This window comes from Meleagris gallopavo, chromosome 1, assembly GCF_905368555.1.
Source record: "Meleagris gallopavo chromosome 1, MGAL_WU_HG_1.1, whole genome shotgun sequence".
Taxonomy (NCBI): Eukaryota; Metazoa; Chordata; class Aves; order Galliformes; family Phasianidae; genus Meleagris; species Meleagris gallopavo.
The window spans coordinates 104042594-104058179 of NC_139404.1; the positions used below are offsets into that span (position 1 = coordinate 104042594).

General features: G+C 40.5%; 1 protein-coding gene across 17 annotated transcripts in view; it reads left to right on the forward strand.

Annotated features, from left to right (window-relative positions):
• Positions 1–15586, forward strand: part of KCNE2 (potassium voltage-gated channel subfamily E regulatory subunit 2) — an 89006-nt gene that overhangs the window by 19519 nt on the left and 53901 nt on the right. The window lies entirely within an intron of this gene.

Genomic DNA, 15586 nt, shown 5'->3' on the forward strand with positions numbered 1-15586 from the left:
CAATTCCTTGAAGGAATTATTTCTCGGGCAAAATAATACTTCTTCTGGTAGGCCTGTTCTTGGATGGTACAAAAACTGCAGGAATATCCTTTGCCTTTTTCACTGGTCTCACAAACAGCTGTCAGAGAGTCTGAGCAGGTCTGAAAAAAGCATCAACTCAGACAAACTTTTTGAATAAAAACAAAGCCAACTTAGCAAGGAATGACATGGGAAGGCAATTGTTCTGTGCAGAATTGCCAATCAACTTCTCCATATTTCTTTCACCGGAACTTAAAGTTAATGGCACATTGTACAATGGGGAATTCACATAATGATATCACCAAGCTTTCTTGCAATTAATCACATACTTTTCCAAACACACTTCAATGTAATTCTAGTGGAAGTTTTGGAAAAGTTCTGGTCATTGTCTGAAAAGCCATTCTGCTGTCATGCCTGCTAATTGTAAAGCAGCCTCCTGGCTGCTGTCCCACCTGGGGAGTCCTGCGCGGCTGACTTTGGGCACCTCCCTGCAGCAATGAGGCCGTGCTGCTTTCATCGGGGCACTCTCCACTGCAAGGATTTGTCCTTTTTAGTTTTGAAAACTGGTATTTGGCAAGAGCTAAGGTTTTTCCTGTTTTTATGTCTTGGGAGGTCTGCTAAATTGTAATGCAATAGTCTTCATTCATTCAGAGCTCCTCTCCACATCTGTGCCCACGTTCCACAACAATAGTAAGCCATGCTTACCTGCTCAAGGCTCAGCCTACACCAGTCTTCCTTTTATTTAAAAATCAGAGGACTTTAGACTCTGAGAGGAAATGACTGGTTTACAAGTATGTGCAACTATTCTGATAGATACAAACTAAAACTGCCTCGACAGAGGAACACAGCTTGCCTGAAACAAGAAATGCCTGTGTTTGGGGAAAAGCCCGAGCCTCAGTCTGTTTCCAATATAGTTATCTTGAGGATGAGTGGTCTGGAAGAGGGACTGAATACAGACTTAGATTTTGCCTTCCCATTGTCTGTCATGGGCATATCCCTTGATGCTTGCCAAGTATAAAACATTGAAGGTTTATTGCTTTGACCCAAAATCTTGTCATTTGAGTCACCTCTCTGTCTCCAATGATTGTACATTATACAGACCAAATATGTTGCTTCCTGCAAATAAGTAAAAGCTCATGTGAATGTCATCACGTGCATAAGTTATATTACATCTGCTGTCGCTAGGAAAAAAGTGCCCCGAATACTGATGCATCAGTCTCTTTGACAGGGACTGGTTTATCAGGCCTAGTCAGTCTGTTTTTTTAATGCAAAACAACAGACATTGTCCTGTCACTGTTTCCTTTTGATTTTGTTGTATTGGCAGATGGACTTCTAATTTATAATTAATGAATATCTGCTTGTGTCATTGTTGAATGACTCCATCTTTAGAAATGAAGAAAGTTTTTGTTGAATTCAGGTTGTGCCAACTAAGACTATAAAGGTTTTCCATTTGTTTCCTGTTCACACCATCTGAGCAAGGGAATATAAATTTCTTTAGTTGATGTATCTGAAGGCTTTTTGAAGCATAGATGAACCAGGGCTAGCTCTTGCTTTTTCTGTGCCCTTAGCCCTGCTGAAGTTAATGGGATTACTCTTGTGTAACTCAGAGCAGAATTTGGCCTTGTGGATGGGCGTAACTGTGCTATAAATTAGGGCATGATACAATACGTAACCATGACAAATGTTCTATTAGGAGACCAGACCAGAGTTTGGTGCCAAACTGGTAATAATTTACCATCTGGCTGGTCACCTCAGGCTTCTTTGCAGCAAATTAAAAAAATAAAAATTGTACATTTAATGCTAAGCACTGGCCTGCTCGTTTTGGATAGATGTGTGTGTGCTGGGCTAACTGCAGTCCGACTGACAGCTGGAGTCTTGCTCTATAAACATCAACATAACATTTTCACAATGCTTTTATTCCACGATTGAGTGGAAAGAACAGCCTTGCAACTACAAAGTCTATTTTAAAGCCATTTGCTTACCTGCTGACCATTCCTTCTGCTGCGATGGGGAGGGTACCTTTAGTGAAGGATGCACTTCAGGAGAATGAAGCTCCTGTTTCTGCTGATCAGGCTTTGAACACCTGCCCTGTTTAGTCTGGAGTATCTTCCTAGGAATCCCAGACCATCAATGCCAAACAGATCTTCTGTCCATGGGTAAACTGGGAATGGATCTACCCCACTGACAATACAAGTGATTTGTTTTTCACTGTCAGTTCAACTGATTATGAGCCCATTTGCTGTAAGAGAGAGAGGGTCCATGAATATCCTAAAGTGGACTTGTGTTCCCTGAACAACTGAGAACTTTTGAGAGAGAGTAGGGAAATAGAAAGAATACTTTTGGCAAATAAAAAGACAAAATAATCCAAGCATTGCAGGTGTCCTAGTTAAAATTCTCCTGGCATTCCCGTGTAAGTCTAAAGGAATTGCTGAGCTCTATCCCGCAGCTAGAGCAGGAGCCAGGGTACTTCCAAAGGTAAGAATTATTATTTTGTGCAAAAGCTTTACACATTTTCCACATAGAAAATGAAGTCTCAGCAGTTTCAGCTGTGTGTTCCAGGTTCTTGCTTCTAACCTTATGCAGCGTTAGAACAGTATGTGCATACAGGAGAAAGAAAAAAAAAGATTAGGAAAAAAAGAAAGTTTGGAGAAACAGCCAGCATGAAACTTCTTGCTGATTTTAAACTGCTCTGTGATGAAGAGATGGCTTCTTTGGTGACAGCATACCTGCTTAAAAAGACTTGCAGAGAAGCACAAAGTACCCAAAAGATTCTCAAGGTGGCAAGTAACATTTTGTTCACATACTTGATACCATGCCTGTATTCTCAAAGGCAACGAGGCACCGCGATTTCCTTTACATCGTCAGGGCATTGCTCTGCTTTGTGATATATACTGACTCTTGTTCTACGTGTTTTGTTTTTTTTTTTTTGTTTATGTGTATATGTATTCATTTAAAAAGTATTAAGAACAACTTGGCAAAACGATTTGGCTCAGCTAACAGCTACAATAGCTTAATCCATGTTTTATTATACTGAGACTTCATTATATGAAGTGAGTCACTGCACAGCAAGAAGTGAACCTTGAGGAGTTTGAGGTTTTGTAAATCACAAGCTAGTTTGGGATTTGTGAATAGTGAGCCTTTTACCACCGTGGTATTCATCCATTACTTTCTGCAAGGGAGTGGTGAATTAAAAACTCTGTGGCTAAAGCAAACTGAGTGTGTGAGGGAGAAAACACTTCCTCATGACTATGCTTTCAGAAACACCCAATGTATGATAGGTACAGGGCGGTTTTAGATGAGAAGTTCTCTCTTGCTTCCTCATCTTTCTTTTCTATCATATTCAAAAAAGACACGGACAGACCGTAGAGGGCCCAAGGGAGGTCTACAAAGATGATCAAAGGGCTGGAGAACCTGCCCTATAAGGAAAGACTGAAGGAGTTGAGTCTTTTCACTCAAGGGAAAAGGGAAATCTCAGCGGAACCTTATCACGGTTCTCTACTGTTAAATACTGGTTCCAAAGTAGACAAAGGCTTTTTTTTTTTTTTCCTCAGGGAGCCACATGAAGAGTACAAGGGGCAATAGATACAAGCTGCAGTGGGAGAGGTTTCATCTTGACATAAGAAAGACGTTTTTTGCATTTGATTACAACTTCTCCAGGGAAGTGAGGGAGTCCTTATCTCAGGAGAATTTCAGGACACAACTGGACAGGGTGCAGGACAATCTCATCTAAACTCTCTTTTCCACAAAAGGTTGGACCTAATGATGTTCTTTCAAGGTCCATCTTCCAGTATAGGCTGTTCTATGATTCACATTCTGTGTGTACTGACATTTGTTATATCCCCCTCATGTTCCACTTTTGTCTTTTTTTTTTTTTTTTAACCTTTCTATTTCTCCATGCTTTCTTCCAGCCAAACACCAGCTCAATAACATTCGGACTTATTCAAGCTTATTGCGTACTACTAGTGTGCTTACGTGGATTACAGCTGAAGGAAAGTGTCTGAGATGAGAGGAAGGACATGACATAGGATTCAGTTCAGCAAAGCGGTCATGTACAAGTACATGGCTCGTGGCTACAGGAATAATCCCATACTAGAAACAGGACTGAAACTTAAATACGTTCCCTAACCATACAGTCACTTCTAACTAGGAGTAAACCCACAAAGCAGCAGCAGCATTTCATCCTTTCTTTTGCAAGGGTTGCACCAGCATGGAGAAAGGGATTCTGACAAATTTGGGATCTTAGAAGAGTGAGACCAGCATGCAGGTTGGAGCTGCCTTATCATTGGGGCTGAGATATCCAGGCTGCCTCTGGACTGAACTTGGCTGTTGTGGTACTTCTGCCTGGGGTTCCCCAAGTTCTAGGTCTCTCTGGGTGCTGTTGTGCGTCTTGCTTCTTTCCAAACCACTCCTGACAGTGGTGGTCCATCTCCCAGCCACTGGATGTTGCTGTAGCTTTGGTGACAGGGATTAAAAGAGTTGATTGTTTTCTATGGCCTATCCACCTTCTGTTCCTGTGAGCCGGATAGCATGAGGTCTCTAAGACTGCCACTGCAAGAGTTATTTGCCAAATGCTGGATCATTCTCAGGCAATCTTTTTTACTTCTGTTTAGCATTCCCACATCTTTCATGAAGTGTCATGTCAAATTCACCCAATTCCTTTAGCCAAAAACACAAACCCCAAATAGAATAAATAAATAAATAAAAGAAACATTTTGCTTCCACTCCTAAATTGAAACATTCCCATGTTTGAAATTCAGAGCAACAAACAGTTCATAATGTGCTTGAATTTTATTTAAAAGAAAAATGGGGATGTTTCTCTTTTGGTCAAATTAAACATCCCCGTTGGCACGCAGTGTTTTCTGTCCTCAGTCTTTAGGTTTACTACAAATAAATACGAGACAAGATTACTATTTCAAATTGATTTGAAATGATATGAGGATTTTATTATGATCTGCTAGTTAAACAAAGTGTCAGAATTATACTGCCATTCTTGCTTGAAGTTCTGGAGGATAGGGCACTGCTGTATTTGCAAGATGTAACAAAAATCTCCTTTATTTCCATCAAATGCTAAAGCTGCCCAACATGCCTAGTCATCCTTACAGTATCTCTCTGAGTTTAAAGATAATATGTTTTATTTTCTGTGTTGCTGACTAATGACCTTCCATTTCTGCTTTTCACCGATTTACCCGTCTGAGTTCAGTAAAAAGCAAATAACTATCCCTGTGGAGCAGAACTGTTTATGCTATTGCCAACAGTCCTATGAAGTTCACATAATATGGAATAATTGACGAAACACTTTCAAATTTCCACATGAGAGAGAAAGCCATAGGGCACTGGTCAGTCATATGTTTTGGTACTTTCTTTATTTTTAGAGACTCTCATAAATCAAGTAATTAATAAATAGAGGAAAGACAGACACCGCTTTTCTTTTTTTCGTTATTTTTTATCACAGTGGGATTCACATACCACGTTTTCCCTGTGGGGCTAGAAGACACTGGGGCTTGGTGTTGCCTTTTGTGGAAGATTTTCTTTCTCAAGTCCAATTCATAAAATATATCTCAGCCTTGGTTGCACCAAGCCCAGATCCTTGAGAACTCTCATTTCAGGCCTGCACGAGGATGGACTGTTCTTTACAATGTTAACTTTTATTTATTTATTTAAATTTAAATTTAATAAATTTAATTTATTTTAACTTGATTTTAAATATTCCAATCATGCTAATTCTTCTCAATGATCACTCGTGAAATCCATGGCGGAGTTCTCTTTTTCCTGTGGGCAATAAACATCTGGGCACCTTCTCTTGTGACCTTGCATAGAGGAGAGTATTCTCAGTAGCTGCTGCATCTTCATGATATAAAAAGTCCTCCAAGCGTAACTACAGTTACTTAAGTTCAGTGACTACTGGCTGCACCAATAGCTGAACATATGTGCGAGTGTTTTACTGTGTTGTGGGCTAGCTCTGGAAGGATTTATTGCTGGCAATTTGAGGAAGGCAATGTAAGTGGGAGGTAAGGTAGTACCAGCTTGAATTCCTCATTTGTGAATTTCTCTTTCCAGGTCATGATTAAAAAGTGTTAAGTAAATTTTGTTATGCAAACCTTCAGAAGCAAGCTGAATATATATAGAGAGAGAATAAATAGCTTTCTCCCTCCCTTTCTTCCTCCTGAACTTCAGCTCCAGACAATGAAAATATCTGCATAGAGCAATGTATTTCTGTCAAATTTCACATGGTATTACAAGGAAATAGAAGGAAAGATCTAAATGCTACAAAATGAAATACTACATTAAGCAGCACATGGTCTAACACTGATGTCTTAGGCATTGCTAGCCCCATGGTGTACATGACACTAGCTTAGTATTTTTCTTTCCTATCTAGAAGCTCTGATACTGAAATAATTTACTGCCAGAAAACACAATTATTTTCATTCCATTTTTATGGGAAAAAGAACAAAACCATAGATTTTATTTCACGCTGGAACAAATGTTTTACTGTGAGGCTAACGTAGATGTAATACGTGTATTGCTTCGTGTATTCTTACAGGCTTTTTTTTTTTTCTTGTGTCAAAAAAGGCAGCCATATCTTTTTTTTTAACAGATTTATTGTGCCATGTATTTCTCAATAGTTTGTTATTTTCCAGATGTTAAGTAATTTATTTTTCTTAATATTTGCTCCATTACTGCTAGATACAGCAGTCAGACTTACAAGGGGGTAATTTTAGGGACCATTCAATTTGTTGTTAATTGCTTGTAATTTTTGTTGTTTTTATTTTTAAAGCATCTAAATCCACCACCATGATCAGAGCCCATTGTGGAAATCACAATACGTACATTTAGGAAGAGACACGATGAAGATGCCCAGTGTAATAATAGAACTTCCCCTTTTATTGAAAATCTGCATTTTGCTCTCCTCTAGCACTCCAGCTCATCTAGTCCCTCACAAATAAGGAAGAATTATTGGCATGGCCGATTCATTGAGTAACTCCCTTGATACATTAGCATGAACACCACATAGCTAAGAAAATGTGTTTGTATCTCCCTTAATCTCTCTCTTATTCTCTTCTACAATAGCTTTTACAGCTTGATGAGCACATAAGTGGATTTTCTTACTGTTTCTAGTTAAATATGAATGCAAAAAAGGAGATTAGCAACTTTTGAGTGTATTTATGAATTCAGATCTACCTCTTCAGCTATTGGTAGATAGATACATTTTCTGTAGTATTTCCTTACCTCTCTCAGGTTCTCTGTTTGTTTGCATCTGACTTGGCTAGCTTCACTGCATAGCGAGGGGATTTTGTTTCTGACACCTTATTCAAGGCTATCAAAAAGCTTGAAATGGAGAGCACTGAAGAAGAACATGGTTGCCCTAGCTATGAGCCACAGGGTGATCATAAAAAATGAATGGCAGTGAAACACCAAAGTTAGTTCTGGTTGAGCTGTGTTCTGCCTGGCCTACAACCTTGTTGTTTAGGGTCATTCAGGCATCACCATAGCTGTTTGTGATCTGCAGGGCAGGAACGCTCTTTGTCTCTACTACCTCTCTTTAATTTTACCTTTGTTTTTGCCTGAGGAACGTCTCTGAGTAACCACAACTGAGACCTAAGATAGACACTGAGTGAATTTCATTGCCTTATAAAAGTGGGGTGTGACCTTCAATGCCCTAATTTAGAGCTGGGATCTAGAGATCCCATGTAGGAGCCATTTGGAGTAAAGATGCTGCTGTCTTCCTCCTAAAACCCATAGTTTGAAGCTATCATTCATTCCAAGATGCAGAGGAAGGAGCTTGAAACTGTGCTTCCCAGCCAGCCACACAATAAGAGATGCCAGTTTGCCTGGTCTTGTCCTGAACACTAAGTGAAACACAATGAGATTCATACTTGGTCCTTGTGATTAGTGCTGTTTTAGCTCTAACCATGGAGCCTGACCTTCAGCCTGGCAGGCCACAATAACCTTAACCACTCAATAAGTTGTAGCTTGCAATAGCCAGGACAGTTCTTCAAACTCGTGGACAACTCTTGGGCTGCTTCTATATTACTCAGCCCATGCATCCAGGCACGTCCATGTGTCCCTAAAAGCGTCCAGGAAAAGTAGGAAGTTGCCATGAAATTGCTGCTTTGGTCTATTTCTGCTGGAGCAGACTGTGAGAAGTATTCTCATGGCAGAGGCCTGTGTTGGCTTCCCTTTTTCTCCTGGGAGCCTCTTGGAGTCAGAAACCGGGTGCATTGTAAGCCAGATGAATTCCTCTGGCAGTGGTGGTAGCTCAAGAGATTTCCTAGAGGCTCTGTATCCAATGTGTCCCCAGTAAGATGCAATGGGAGAGGCTAGTAAATACCCCAGGAAGGAGCCATGTGAATCTCCCAGGAGCTGGCTGCAAATATTAAGAATTGTTCTGGCAGGCCATAGATCTTCATATTCTTCTACTGATACCCTCGGTTGCCTTGGATTTCAAACCTGTAATGCCAACAATGTGGGTGAAAAAATACTCTTCCTGGATAAATTTGGTGTGTGTTGACTATTGCTTGGCAATGTACTTGCAAGTGGGACTGTCACCAAAACCAAATGCCTGTCTCAGTATCGCAGTTCTGAGGCTGTTTCCTCAGAGGCAATGTAACAAACTCCTTCAGTAAAGGGTCTCACTCCACATCTGCTCCCACGGTTTGACACAACATTAAACCCATTCTGGCATGACACCGGAGAGTCTTTTGAAATACCTTTTGACTTGAAATCGTGATTAGTCTCTACATTAGCCATGTTAAACAAGATGGCAAATGGTTTCTTTTTCCTTCTCAGGTTTCTTTTTCTGAAAGGAACCCAGTACTGTAGAGTTTCTTGTGGTCCAAGGAACACATTTTACACATGTATAAATTTCACATAAAACGTGGAGAAGTCATGTAGCAGCACAAGTTTTGTTCCCCACAAGTTCTCAGTGGTGGTTTTACATCCATAATTAAGATGTCTGTTCCTACCGCATAACTTGTTATATTATCTGCTAATGACCCAAATGTTTCATTTTTCTGACGTGGAACACAAGGATATCAGCATTATTACCTTTAGAAAGCAAGAAACCACATGTGAGGTCTCAGAAATAGATGGGATTTCTTCTCATTTAGGCCTATATTCAAAAGATAAGGGAAAAAATGATTCCTTGTGTTGTTGTCAGAACCATAAATTAGAATGACTAAATCACAGGGCTGGGAAAAGCTGCTGTTTCTTATTGACTCAAGTGCATGGTAGCTTGAGTTTTGGGAGAAACTGACCAAGATGCTCTTTTTGGTGTGAAAAGATTCATGGTGCCCATGAGTAGCAGAGACAAATCTCAATTACCAGTGTGGAAAAGGACAGCAGGAAATACTAAAACTAATAATCTAGCAAATATGTATTCCTTTGTCTACTTATTTCAGGACCTGGAAGTATTTATAACAAAGGAATATGTGCATGTAACTTCTCAAAGGGGCCTTGCTTTCTGCTGTATTATCTCTGATATAATCAGTGAGCATTTAGGCCCGATTCCTGCCATACTGTTGAGAGCGGGATCTGCTCCCAGGGTTACCTCTTGCACTTTTAAGAGTCTGCTAAAGTCTTTCTCTGGGAAATACATCTAGCAGCCTGGGATCCTTTCAGCTAATCCACTCTGAGCATTAGGTATTTTTCTTCCTTGGAGATCTGGAAATGCACTCAAGTGTATGTTCCTTGTTTTGTAGCACAATATTCAGTGCCAAATTCTGCATGCTTTACTTGTCTCAAGCTGTTACATGTTGCTCTCTAAGGGTTTGGACTAATGTTAGTTTTTAATTCCACCTCCTTTTTTGTTCTTTCTTTCTCTCTCTCTCTCTTTTTTTTTTTTTTTTTTTCCAACCTGGTTTGGAAGAAAAACAGCCACAACGGTTAGAAGTATTGAATACTTTTTGTTGTTGTTTAGTTACGCAGACTCTGCACACACAGTTTTAATACAAAATATTTTCAAATAATCAGTGATCAACTCAAGAGCTTATTCATACATTTAGCCACCTGGGCTAGATATTGGCAGCAGCAGCTAATTGAGAGATTGCAAGGATATGACAAATAATATGGAGAGGTCATCTGTCTACTGAAATCAACTCAAATTATAGTAACAGCACATAATTAAATTGCAGCTTGCTTTCTTGACGTGAATCCCTCTCCGGCTTCATATTCATCTACTATTTGCCTGGCTTTGTACTTTCAACAGTCTGTAACCTTTCTTCTTCCTGAAACCACCTGCTATTTTTCCAGGATTCTAAAAGCTACCAAAGCTGTAAGGCCTTCTTCTGGTTGCTTTTTTTTTTTTTTTTTGGTTACATATTTACACCTGTCTGACTGTAGAAGAACCCAAAGTCAGTCTTTTTACTTTTGGATGCTACAGACCTTTCATGAAAGCTTTTATAGGTAATTCAATCCAAGAACATGGATAAATAAATTACTTAAAGTTCTACTAAAGTAGAGCAAATCCCAAAGCCCTGGCCAGGTGTGCTTTCTCAACCTGATAAACCTGAGACCTCACTGTGGCCTTCCGGTATTTGGAGGGAACTTACAAGCAGGAAGGGAACAAACTTTTTACATGATCTGATAGTGATAGGACAAGGGAGAATGGCTTAAGCTAAAAGAGGGGAGATCTAGGTTAGATGCTAGGAAGAAACTTTACACTCAGAGGGCGGTGAGGCGCTGGCACAGCTGCTCAGAGGAGCTGTGACACCCCATCCCTGGAGGTGCTCAAGGCCAGGTTAGATGGGACCCTGGGCAGTCCTGACCATGGCCAGTGTTGGGGTAGGCTTTAAGATACTCTCCTACCCAAACCATTCTGTGATAAACAGAGGTGGTTTCCCTGTCTTTCATTGGAGATGGGGTCAATCAACTCGTGCTGTCGGTGGGAACAGCTCAGCATGTGTGCACAAACCATCACCAAAGAGCAGCTAAGCAGCTGGAAATGCACACCTGGGTCTACATCTTGACCATTCCTGTGGATGTCTCCCTAGCTAATTTTGGGACCATTATTTTTCCTTTTTCCCACTCCTCCTCCCTACACAGACCTCATGTGGCCAGGATCAGTGTCTTTTTTTTGGGCTGAGCCTTCCCTCCTTCCACCCCCTCTCCTCTTCACCATCACCTCATCTGTGTTGACATCCTCAGTCTTTTCTGTCTCCTGTGTCCGAGGCAGCTGACTTTCCTTGGTTTCCTTCCCACTCAGACCACTGGCTACCTTCCTTGCCTCCCCTGCAGTGCAGTGTTGTTGTGTTTCTTCTGATGTCTGTCCTTCTCCCTGCCTAGGAGAGTGGATGTTCTCTGAGGGAGATGGGGATGTCCTGATCCAGATTGGACCCTGCCCTAGTGCCTTACCAACATGGTACTGCCAACTTGGGAAAATCCATGCATCACTCTGTCTCCTTCCTTTGTTCAAGGGCTTTTCTTTAACAGCCATCCTGACAGAAAAGCAACAACTTTTTCTGTGCTGTAAACTTACTGAACTAGCAATAACTCCTTTATAGCTTTGCTGCCCTTGCTGTTAACAGAGAAGTGTTAACTGTCTGCATATTCTCACTTGGCTGCTGGCCATCCTTTCAATTTCTGGTGCAATTTTTATTCTGACACGAGAGCTGCTCATTGTAAAAGCAGACCAGGTATGTTGTGAATTTTGGGACAAGCTTAAATGTTGCAATCACTGTACAAGGATAATCCAGCCTTTGTTAATGGACTTACTGTTTCTTTACATTGCAGCTGTCTCCCTTTAGTACCTGCCAGTTGCTGATCAGCTCTATACAACTCTCCAGCTCCGGCAGGAATTTGTTAAGTATTTCTTGCAAAGGACTGAGAAAAAAAAGCAGGAACAGGGGTGACAAGATAAACAGAAAGGATGAAAGGGGCAGGCAGGATGAAAGGGAAAGGCGAAAGAACCTGAATCCGTGGGTGGCCTGGAAGCTGCCTCTGAAGGCATAAGAGCCAAGCGTGGGAGAGAAAATATTTTGTTTGATTGTTTGTCTGTGCTGCCTGCTGACATTTTGGATGTGCCTCTGGATATCTTCTCATGGTGGCAGTATGGTATGTGGGACTTAGTGCTGCAGAATACAGGGAGGCATCTAACCTTTAAAATTAAAAAGATCAGCCAGTGAAGAAAAAACAACACCACCATAATGTCTCCTAATATCAACATAGAACTATGTTGACCAACCCAGCCTTTGGGCTGTCTGAGGCCATCAGGTAGTCCTGGTGCATTCTTCTGTCATTAAGAGTACGGCTGGTAGCACGGGTTTGGAGGGGCAATTGGGAATGGCCATAACAGCCGTGTTTTATGTGAGAAGAGACCAGCTAGTTTATGAACCTTTCAGCAATGAGAAGAAGGCCTGTTCACAATCTCAGGAGAAGGATAGACATTTTCAAGATCCTGGAGGTAACTTTGGGTGTGTATTATCAACTGGCTGGCAGTGATTCCATGGAAATAATGGTATGTCCAGCTAGTCTTTATGATCACCTCCATTTCCCAAGTTTACAAATGGGCTCCCAAGATAAGTGGTCACAGCACCAAGCCTGCTGAAATTCAAGAAGTGTTTGGACAATACTCTCAAAAATGTGGTTTGAGTATTAGGTAGTCCTGTGGGGAGCCATGATTTGGACTTAAAGATCCTTCAAACTTGGGATATTCTGTGATTCAATGATTCTATGTCCAGGGATTCAAGGAGGGGTAGGGCTTAAAGGGAAGAGGGTCACACTGGTTCAGCAAAAGGGGTAATTCTTTCTTTTGTGTCCAGATAAGTTTGAAGCTCCAGTGACTTCATTTTTACCTTAAAAGTGACATCGTTTGGCTACTCTGATGCAGAGTTTTAATAAGACTGTAGGTGGGAATTTCTGATGAGACATTTTGTAAAATCAACAGAGAAAAGAATCTGTTAGTGTACTGCATACAGCATTGTCCATATCCCCTTCTTTTACCCATCATACAGGGAGCCTACAGCAAACAAGTCAGTTCTGGTAGGTATCTCACTGAGATGAGTCAAAGCCCCTCAGTGCTGTCTGGAGACTTCAAGACTTCAGCTGCTCCCACTAGAAGGGGTAGGGTGAATAAATGAGTAGTGACACTCCCTTATGCAAAGAATTGGTCCATCTGTCCCACTCAACATAACACAGAGGATGACAAACGTAATAGCGCACCTAATGCTGTTTTCTTTTAGATGGCAAAGGGGCATTTCCAGTGCATCCAGTGATACAAAATATCTCTCAGGAGATAAATATTTATTCTTATGAGCAGGAATCACTATTGCAAAACAAAACAAAACAAAAACATATATATATATATATTGCATTAAGCTAAACTTACCTGGAAATCTCGTGCAAGACATCGGATGCATGACTTTCATGATCTCCTCTATTCCAAGATTACATGCATGGGACTGTTGCAATGCAGTTAAAGGTGATAAGTTTGAGTGATACCCCTCTCCATTCAGAAAGGTGAAGAGATTTAGGATGGAAACATTCTAAGATATAAGTCACGCAGAAACAGTGATAATTTTCTGTTCACACCATACAGGATCTATGTTCTGCTAGAGAATACAAACATGGAAACCATGGACATATGTCCATAATAGGTCATTTTTTGCTGTTTCTGATGTCTGTATTTTTCCAATACTAGGTGTTTCCATAGTACTGGAATGTTTCTAGTGTTTTTGGAATATTTGAAACCAGTAAATTTCCAGTATACGGAAACAGTTCTTATATTACTGAATTTCACTGAGTTGTGAACCCAGCTTTAACAACAACAAAAATCTTTGTTCCGCTGGGTAGTCCCAATTAATTTCATAGAAGTCATGCACTGAACGTAGAGTCATAGAATATTAAGGTTGGAAAAGATCTCTAAAATCATCTAGTCCAATTGTCCACCTATCCCCAGTGTTGCCCACTAAAACATGTTCCTTAGTAACACATCTACACATTCCTTGAACACCACGAGGGAAAGTGATTCCACCACCTCTCTGGGAAGACCATTCCAGTGCCTGCTTGCTCTTTTAGAGAAGTTTTTCCTGTTTTAAGGCAAGCAAAAATGATACTAATATTCCTCCTGTCCATCAAGTGGGAGGGGAGAAATCAGTTACATGATCCAGGCCCTCAACTGAAGAAGCTTGCATTGGGATACCTCATAAGGAGCCAAGGTTGTAGAGCCAGATTAACAAAATCCAATGTCATTTTGCTCCTGACTGCAGTGATTAGAACTGGTCTGAAAGTTTCCTCCCACAGTTGCTTTCAGGGTTGACTGGCACATGGACAAGTCCTCTATAATTCAAAGCCTGATGATTGAGTTACTGGCTTGGCATACAAGAAATCTGGTTTCAAGTCCCTGCTTTGCCAGAAGCAGATCTAAGATTTTTTTTGTTCCAAATCTTTACTGTGCTTCAATCTGAGTGACTTGAATTTAGGACTCTACATGCCAAACGCAATACCACAACCATCAGGGTATGGAATATTTGTCTTGAAATGGAAACATTTCTATTAAAACCTTAGCTTTGCTGACAAAGAAACATACTTATATGCAATGATATTTGTTTGATGAAGGTCAGTTTTTAGATGAAATGAATTTCTTGAGAACAGAACTATTCAGGAGCTGGTACTCACTAAATTACAAATGCACTCTGGTCATGTCCTTTACTCTGTTGAAAGCAGACACAGGTTGGAAGAGCTACTGACACCTAATATCATCCATGGCTCAGGATAATTTTTAAGAAGAGAAGCACCAAACGGGTGCAAGTTAAGTAATCACCTGTCCCTAGGTCATTAACGCAGCTTTCTCTTTGTACAGAGGACTAGACCACTTCACAGTTTATAGCCATGCATACTGGCCAACCTGCTACAGGGAAGCAGAAGTAGCAGATAGATTAATATGAAGCTGTTTTGTGATGAAAGTCATTAGTACAAGTTGTCTGTTTTAAGAGTAAATCATCTCTGGACAGATCCTGAAGAACTGTTTTGGTTTGTTTTGGTTTGTTTTGGTTTGTTTTGGTTTCGCCTTTAGTGAGGAAAAACTGCTTTTGAAGACAAGATCATTTTCTTTTCTCAGTGGAAAACTGCAATGATGCCTGGTTTGGCCTAATAAAATAATGATGATTCTCCACAAGCTCTGTTGAAATGATGATCTCAATCTATTAAAACAATATTAATCAATCTTCATTACCTGTGTGGGAGCTGGATGACAAGTGGATATTTTTGCAAGCTAAGGCAAAGAAAGCAAAGAGCTACATCTGTGGCCATTTTGTGTGCTGATGACTCTTCAGTCATTTTTGCCAGTGATTGATCAACTGACTTCAGCTGTCTCTTCGCAAAATTGGAAAGCCAAGGAAGAAAACATGAAGAGGTGTATATATATTCATTTAAAAATACAGTGGTGGCTCAGCACATCCATGTACAGATGGGTTTGAGAGAGAAAAATGTAATGATTCAAAGGGCCAATTTTAACTTTGCTAAAAGCAGCTAAATGATGCCCCTGTCCTACATTAAACTATGCTGTGATCAAAGAGGGCAGATGCCAAGTACTTGTGGTTTTACAGTTTTCAAATAAATATTGCTCAACCTCATA